Source organism: Nelumbo nucifera, chromosome 5 (assembly GCF_055504915.1).
Source record: "Nelumbo nucifera cultivar China Antique chromosome 5, China Antique-T2T, whole genome shotgun sequence".
Classification (NCBI taxonomy): Eukaryota; Viridiplantae; Streptophyta; class Magnoliopsida; order Proteales; family Nelumbonaceae; genus Nelumbo; species Nelumbo nucifera.
Window position 1 is genome coordinate 60,473,703 of NC_142653.1, and position 9,206 is coordinate 60,482,908.

Consider the following 9,206-nt stretch of genomic DNA (forward strand, 5'->3'; position numbering starts at 1 on the left):
CTATTAAATTATGAGTGCTTAAATCATTTAAATGATTTCCTACTGCTAGTATCCATGTCTGCTTTGGTCTACCCCTAGCCTTCTAGTCATTACAACTTACAACAGATTAATTATTCTAATGGATGATGTCAATGGTTTTTTATACATGTGAACAGTCCATCTTAATCTACTTTCATCATCAATTGGAGCTATTACTAGACTCCTTTGAATGACTTCTATTGTGTTTAGCGCCATTGCTATTTCCACTTACAACATTTGGGGTTGGTCAATACAAATTTGTGAAAATATATTTTTTCTACAAATACAAAAATGTACAGTACAAATACATACAAAATACAAGATTTTACACTCTACAAATTTATATTTGTACTCCTTCCAAACTGAGCTTACAAGAAAAGTTGAATTGATCAATACAAATTTTTGTTACTACCTAAAATGTCAAATTTGTTGTTTCAACTATAACACAAGGATCAGTCCCATATATCCACTTTTTTTTGTTGAAGTGACTATCTTATATAATGTGACAAGACATTTCTCAAAATTTTGTATTTATCAACCCCAAATGTTTCATGTAGAAATGACAATGATACCAAACACAACCTGCACTTATCACCTTACCCTTTCTAGTTTTTACACCCACTGATCTCAACATATATTTCTATCACATTCATTTTTTGACAAGTTTTTTGATTGCCCAAACACTCTACTCCATAGAGCATAGTTGGCCTTACACCGTTTTATGGAATTTTCCTTTTATGTTGTGTTTGGTTTGACAGAAGGGGAAAGGAAGGGAAAGGCCGAAAAACATGTAGAAGATTTTTTGATTGCCCAAATTAGATTGGGCTAATTTGAGATGTCAATGGTTACCAGAAATAACTCAATTATTTAAGGTTCGGATCTACATTATATGCATGAACTATAATTGAGTTGGATCTGTTTTGGTGGTTTTGAACAAACATATACTCATTTATATTTATCTATATGTAGATAGATATATTACAATTATATACCCATAGTCTAATTAATACCTAATTCGTCATCATATCTTAGTAATAATATTATCATAGTAATTATGATGTCTAAATGTGTCAATTATAATTATCAAATTAAAAATTAAAAGTAATAAAGTATTACTGTAAATTTTTATTCTATCAGATCGGATAGCCCCAACAATACATCTTATAAGGTCTAGTTCAGAACTGGATATGAACATTTTCCTATAAATTATTTTATATTTTAGTATTAATTTTGTATAATTTTAATGATACTTTAAAATTTTTGGCAAAATAAATGGCTAAAATCTTGACACTATTTCAAATGAAATCTCAAAGTTTCTGCTCAAGTAGATGTAAATCCACCCAAAATATTTCACATCTAGCATTTTGGGCGGGTTCTTTTTTTTTTGGATTTTGAGATGGGGGAAAGTTGGTCAATGGGATTTTGATTCTTATTGACCATGAAACTCATGTTCATTTTTCAGATTTATGTGTTGAGGATCAGTGGAAGTTTATTTTTCTGGGCATCACTTACCCGGGTAAGTGATAAACATCTCCTAGGTGGATAAATTAACTTTCCCATCTAGGGAAAAGTTGCCAATACTTAGGTGGGACAAAAATGCCCCTTTTAATAATGAATTTTTTATGGCTAAGATGGTCATTGCCTTATTTACATAAGAAATAAAAGAACATGGCTAAATGCACTTACCCGGGTAAGTGACTTGTTGAAAAGCGAACAGGGAATTGATGTCTTTGTTAGAAACCAAAATTCAGCTGCTTTGTAGCACTCTGGATATACTATTCAAAGAGGCTGAAGTGGGCAATACTTTAAATGACCAACTGGCAATCAATTTGGGCTCTCCCGATTTTTCACCAAACATAATTTATAGGGTATGAATATAGGATCCAACTTAGAAAGCCAAAAGCCACTGCACTTAAGCCCTCCCAAATAGATAGTAACTTATTCAAAGTAGCTGAGCTCAAGCAAGTCCAAATTCAATGCGAGAACAAGTGTGCAAATGTAGCTATGCCACCAATTACGAGTGAATAAGTAGTCATATAACCAAGTCCAAACACTTGTTTCCACTGCAAATTAAACCTCTCCCAAATGGATGTAAAGCTCAGTTTGAAAGGAGTAAAAAATACAAATATATATAGAGTGCAAAACCTTATATTTTATATGTATTTATACTATACATATTTATATTTGTAGGCTTTAGTTTAGAAATAATACAAATACAAATATGTATAGTGCAAATACAAGATTTAGAAGTACCATATGCAATGATTTGGGCCAAACATATTTTGTATGTGCACTCTTTCCAAACTGTGCCTAAGGCTGTATTTGGTAAGAGTGCAAACATGAAACCAAGGGGAAATATCAAATATGCACCCCAATTCAATTTTACATGTGTTTGGCAAGAAATCTAATGAGTACAATTATACTTTTTCAGAGAATTTTTCATTGAAAAAGAGCAGAAAGCTTCAATAGAAAAAAGGGATTTTTGGACGGCAATCCCCCTCAGAAATCAAATTTACAGCCTCTTCCTAATCTGCTTATGAATTTAACATCAATCCACGGGCAGGATTCAGTCTACTTCTAGTCTATTAGTAGCTCCACCTAGGGGTGGACTGAACGGTAAAAACCCTTAGAAAAAAAATGGAACCAACCATTTTATTTCTTCGATGGTTGATGTAAATAGAAGAGACACTTGCTTCGATATTCTGATCAGCTGTGCAAGCTTAATCAAAGAATTGTTTCTTAATGCTCAAATCTTGTACGTACTGTTATACAAATCACAAAGTAAATATGAAAAGTAATAGTAAATGGTTAATTAATCAATTATTTCAATTGAATACCAATTTTTAGTTACTCAATTTTGATTTCAATGCAGACCATCTTTTCATCCAATCATTTCAACATGTATAAAAATCCTCTCCGTCCCTGACCTTGCACTTATGATAAGGGTGCCACAAAAATAAGGAAATTACATGCATTTGTGGCGTTTGTTTTTTTGGAGGGAAGATTTAAATTACAAGAATCTGAATTTCCTTTTTGTCTCCTTTTGCTTTTGGTTTTTATCCTTGTACGTGTAATTTTTTGAAAGTATGTGAAAGACTTTTATCTCACATTGTTTGGAAAAAGAGTTTTACTTGAATATATCATTAGACTTGCTATCTTTATGGGTAAGGGATCCATATGAGGAAATACACTATATACTAACTCATGTGCTTGTAGGGAGCTTGGGGTGTGTGTATCATTTTCTTCTTTGACTGTTAACCGTTTGTTTTCAAACTGTTTGGACCATTTAAACTTTGTTTTTATTTTAAACGTTCCTTTTTGTGCCTCTTCATTTTCTAGCTCTATGTATCTCTTTGAGCAGGTGCCTTATACATTGTTGTAGAGAGACATCTCTCTGAAAGGACATCTCTCGCTTACACACTTTTGTAAGTGAGTACACGTCTACTAGAAGCCTGTTTGTATTTTTTGTTTCTATACAAACCAGTTTTAAAGTAATTGCATGGATATTTTGGATATTTTCATGTCTCTTTTTAGAAAATTTTAAGAAAATAAATCTACTTGCAGATGTATCAAAAACTGCATGGATATTTCGGACATTTTTATGCCTTTTTTTAAAAGATTCTAATAAAAGGAGTCTACTTGTAAATGTATCAAAAAATACAAAGGATGTAATTACAATTACTAGACTTTAGGGAAGATTTCAACAACGATCCAAAACTTCAATTGAGGTTTCAGCAATATACCCTAAAAAAAATTCTTTCTGTTTTTCAATTGAATTAAGTCATTATGTAGACTGTGAATTATTTCCAGAAGAAAGACCTGTTGGGTTGAAATGTTGAATATTTATATTTTACTATATATATAATTATATATTACCACTGTATCCAAAAAACAATTATGTCATTCAATTCAGCCAGTTCATTTTTACCTACATCAGTCACCAATCTGAACAGTTGCCTTGTGAAAGTATCCTAACAATCAAACGGGTTTTTTATTCACTTTTCCTACCCTCTCTCTATCCTCTATCCTTCGTGAATTGAAAAGCGTGTAGTTGCACAATAATCAATGGGTTTAAATTCAAAGAAGTATATTAGCTTACAATGAGATTGTAGACACTAGCTGTTTAACACATGGTTTTCAAAATTGGGCCGGACCGGATGGTCAGATCGGAAAAAAAGGGAACCGGTCAAGTGATCAGTTTCGTTTTTCACCAAAACTGAAATTTTGTCAAAAAACGTTGATTTGGTCAACAAACCGTTGATCCAGGCAATTGAACCATTCAAACTGTTTGAACCGTTCAACGATTTTGACTATTTTCTAATTTTTTTATTTTTTTGTCAAAACGGGCCAACCATTAGATCTGAATGATCAGACCGTTCGATTCAAAAACCGAACCCCTAACCAATTTGTTATCCAGGTCGATTTTAAAAACCTTGATTTAACATATAACACAAAAGTAAATACCCCTCTCCAATTGGCAAACTTATGTTTTTTCATGTAGATAGAATTGGCAACTTTACCCGATATTAATTCTATTATATTCTTGTTTTCCTTTTCCTTTATAACCAAGTAGGTTGTGCAAAACTCTTGTCACTTTCGCTCAAAAAGCAAATGCACTTCTGTCGGTTAATACCTGTCGTATATTTTATCCGACCAAAGTTTTGTCTCGTCATTCATAATCCTTGATTTTTTTGGTAGAAAAAAGTGAAATTTGATGTAAGCAAATGTATTTATTTGGATAAATGTTTATATTTATTCGGGTAAGTGCATTTATCTATATTCTTTTATTTCTAGGTAAATAAGATAATGATCATTTTAGTCATAAAAAGTTATTATTAAAAGGGACAATTTTGTTCCATCTAAGGCCTTGTTCACTTTTTGGTAAGTTATTTATCCACATTCTTTTATTTCTCAGGAAAATAAAATAATGACTGTTTTAGCCTTAAAAATCCATTATTAAAATGGGCACTTTTGTCCATCCAAGTGTTGGTAAATTTCCTCTAGGTGAAAAAATAAATTTTTCGTGGTCCCCACTTAAATCTGAAAAAAGAACATGGGTTTCTTGGTCAATGGGAACCAAAATCCCATTGACCAACTTTCCCTCCTCTCAAAATCCAAAAAACAAATGCCCCCTAAGTGTTGGCAACTTTCCCTCCATTGAAATTCTGCATGAGCCTCACATAAATCTGAAAAAGAACATGGATATCTTGGTCAATAGAACCATAATCCAATTGAAAAGAAGAAAAGGCCTTTAATACAACACCCATAGATTGAAGATGTTGAACTTTATGTTCAAGAAAGTAAATAATAAAATAATATTTCTTGGAACATGATTTCCTCTAATTAATCCAAAAGCAATCTATAGATTCGTTAGAATTATATATTTGCAGCCTTCATAGATTTTGTAGGTATCTCCACTTGTATTCTTGCTTTTGCTATTAGTGAGGGAATTATACGTAGATCCTTTCTTAGATCCTATATGTGAAGAAGACGATGATGAGAAAGCCTACACCATATGTGTATACTAGTGGGGACCCGTGTTATGCACTGGCTTTGTTAAGAGAAAATTAAGCAATAGAAATATATAGGAGTATATAATTGTTTTTTATTTTAACTTTTTAATAATCAATCCAATTAAACTCGACCCGAGTTGGTCGGTTTTCTAGTATTTTCGATAAGCTTTGGTTTAGCAATTTTTCAATTCGACCAAGTTAGATTAGTTTCAATTTGGCTATTTGTAAACCAACCAAAATTGAACCAACCCGACCATAGATATATATTAATATTTTATATTTTAAATATAATTTTTTAATACGGGAAAGTGAGAAAATTCCCATATTTCTTACTCTAAAATATTTTATATCATAAATTTATTTTTTTCATAATACCATTGTAATTTATCAAATTTAAATTTAATTTTTAAGTTTAAATCTTTTGAATAAACAAACCAAACCAAAAATAGACCCAAACTGATACAACCCAATTTGGTGGGTTTTCACTAATAGTCAATCGATTTCAGGTGACAAACTCCAAACCTAACTAGGTCGGTTTGGTTGGCGAAACAACCTACAACCGAACTGAACCAATCATTAAATGTTCCTAATTTCAGCTAAATTAATAGTCTAATCTCTAATAAAAAAATAGTTTAATCACCAACAATTATTAAAAATTTATAACAAAAATACATAATTATTGAAAATAAATTTATAATGAAAATACAATAGATATCAAATAAAATACGATAAATACTGAAAATATATTAAATTAGTCAATAAATAGTGTAATATAAAATAATAGTTTAATCTCTAACACATAATAATCAATAAATCATAAAAAACACATAATTACTAAAAATAAATTTATAACGAAAATACAATAAATACGATAAATTAAATTTCAAAAGTTAAATAATAGTTGTTTAATCTCCAATAATTATTGACAATTTACTGTTAAACAACAAAACAAAAATTGATTGATTTATTTTCTAGTATATTAATTTTAGTATATACGTAAATATATAATGAATATACACTATTATTGCAAAATTATTACTAATAAATATTATTTTTTTGAAAGTTATTTTCTATAATTATTAATTTATATAAGTAAAATTAGTTATTTACAATATTATTTAGTTATTTAAATAATATTGTTATTTAAAATTTTAAAATATTAATTATTTATTGAATTTAATAATCCATAAAATTATAATTAGTACTATTATTACACAGTTCGTCATTAATTTTGTAAAATATTAAAGTATTATTAATATGCATATTATGAAATCTATATTATAATTATTTTTCTATGTTTAAGAATGTTTCTAAATTTATTACATAATTTCATTATTTTAACTATTTAAAATTTAGTCATGTTAAATATTTTGTTATTTAAATATTTAAAATATTTAACTTTTTTCATTATTTTAATTTTATTTATTTTAATGTTATTAAGTAATAATAAATATTTTGTTATATAATTATTTAGCTATTTTTAATGTTTTGTTATTTAAGATATTTAGTTATTGAAATTTGTAAATAATGTTTTGTTTTTTAATGTAATTTTTAATATTTGAATAACATTTAAATTGGATAATTCGTAAAATTATAATTTTTATTGTTACTACATAATTTCATGATGAATTTTGTAAAAATATAGAATTATTAATAATATGAATATTATTAAATCTATTATAATTAATTTTTGTGTTTTGAATAAATATTTTAAAGTTAAGTATATAATTTTGTTATAATATTTAAATAATTCTGAAATTTTTTAATTGACACTTTCTTTAGATTAGATGTAGATAAAAAGTGTGGGAGAGGATAAATAGGAATTAGAGATAGTTTAGGAGGGAATCTCTCTACTAAATTAGAGATGATTTAAGAGATAAATAGGAGTTAGAAATAACTTAGGAGATAAATTGAAATTAGAGGCAATTTAGGAGAAAATGGGGAAAGTGGTGCCACTTGGCTAAACATTAGAAAGGCAAATCCCTCTTTCTTTATGGTTATTAGAAATAGTTACGCCTATGTTATTTCCTTATGGTTTAATGGGTAATTATGTGAAATTAAAAAAAAAATCAAAAAAAAAAAACAGAAAAAAGTTACAACTCTCTATCCATAGGCAAGATTTTATCAACCAAACAGTCCAAAACAGCGAATGCTCGCCTATAATCATACCATCTGATTATGATCGATCAATATAGAAAAATGTCTTCAACCCAGTTCTTCCAAACTCAATTTTTAATTAATTAAATTAAACTGCTCGACCACAAATTCTTATTCTTAAAAATGATGTTAGGCTACCTCAGCTGGAGAGTTAGATAACCATCACCCATCACATTACAAAGAGGACTAGCAAGGTAAAGGGATGGACTAATAGATGACCTAGGGACATAAATCCATAAGACCTCAAAATAATAAGACTCAAGCTTGATATCAGAGATCAAAAACTCAGTTTCAGATTCAACAAGCTAACTAAAGGCAAGCAATCACACTCCACCAGGAGGTTAGAACATCCACACTTCTTGGAAGAAACAAAGAGCAAACAAAATGGCATAAGCTTCTGAGAAAAGAGTGAACATCTTATTGAGTTGCTGCTATAACATGATCATGATCTGAATTATGATCATGCAGCAAAAGTTTTAGTCTTAGTTACCAACCTGATACAATCCTCCTTTTAAGGTATATCTAAATCCGATCGAAAGATCTGATCGGATCTCACAAATAGATATTTGAATTTGAATCCGATGAGGAAGTCGGATATTTGAATCTGATCCAATCCGATTTTTAACTTTTTAAAAAATTAATAAATTATTAAAAGAAAAATAAAATATAACAATTTAAATAAAAATACAAGTATTTTTTTAACTATTTTCATCATATATATATATATATAAATACATAAATAACATATATATCGGATCAAATAGAGGGTGACCCAAATTTGATCCGATCCAAATATTCGAAATAGACCACCCAACCTATCCTCACCATGGTACTTACACCACCATTAATAATAGAGATGTTTCTGTTTTTACTTTTTATTTTTGTTCTGCTTTTGATATTTATATCTGTTTTTTGAAAAATTGTGTTATTAGTTATAACACCATAGATTGACATCTTAAACCTAAATGGTTGAACTATTGACTTGCTATCCAAACTGGAAAATGGTTTCATTTCCTTGTTAGTTTAAATTTTGCATTTCATTTCCATCATTAATAAATATACCTCTTATTTATCATATTTATTTTTATTTAATATATTAAATTTTTAATATTAGAGATGTGCCCAAAGTTGTTTATGGTAAATTTCTATATCTTCTTATAATCTTTTTGTATTTTACTTATTTTTAAATTTCTATATCATTTGACTTAGATGGTTGATTTACTAACCAACTACCTACATGGAAAAATGATTTCATTTGTCGGTTGGCATTTAAATCATAGGTTTTTATACTTTTAAAATTATGTTTTATAGATTTGACTACTAAAATTTTTATTGTAAATAAGTGGAGTTAAACAATAAGAAACAAAAAAGCCTTAGATACAGAATTCAATGAAAGAGAATGGCAATTAATGCCTTAATATAGGTTAATGAAAGGGAATAGGATGAACAAAAAAGTGACAATCTAAATTATGTTTTCTACCCTCATAATAGAAAGGGGTAAAATTCAAAAATAGGGGT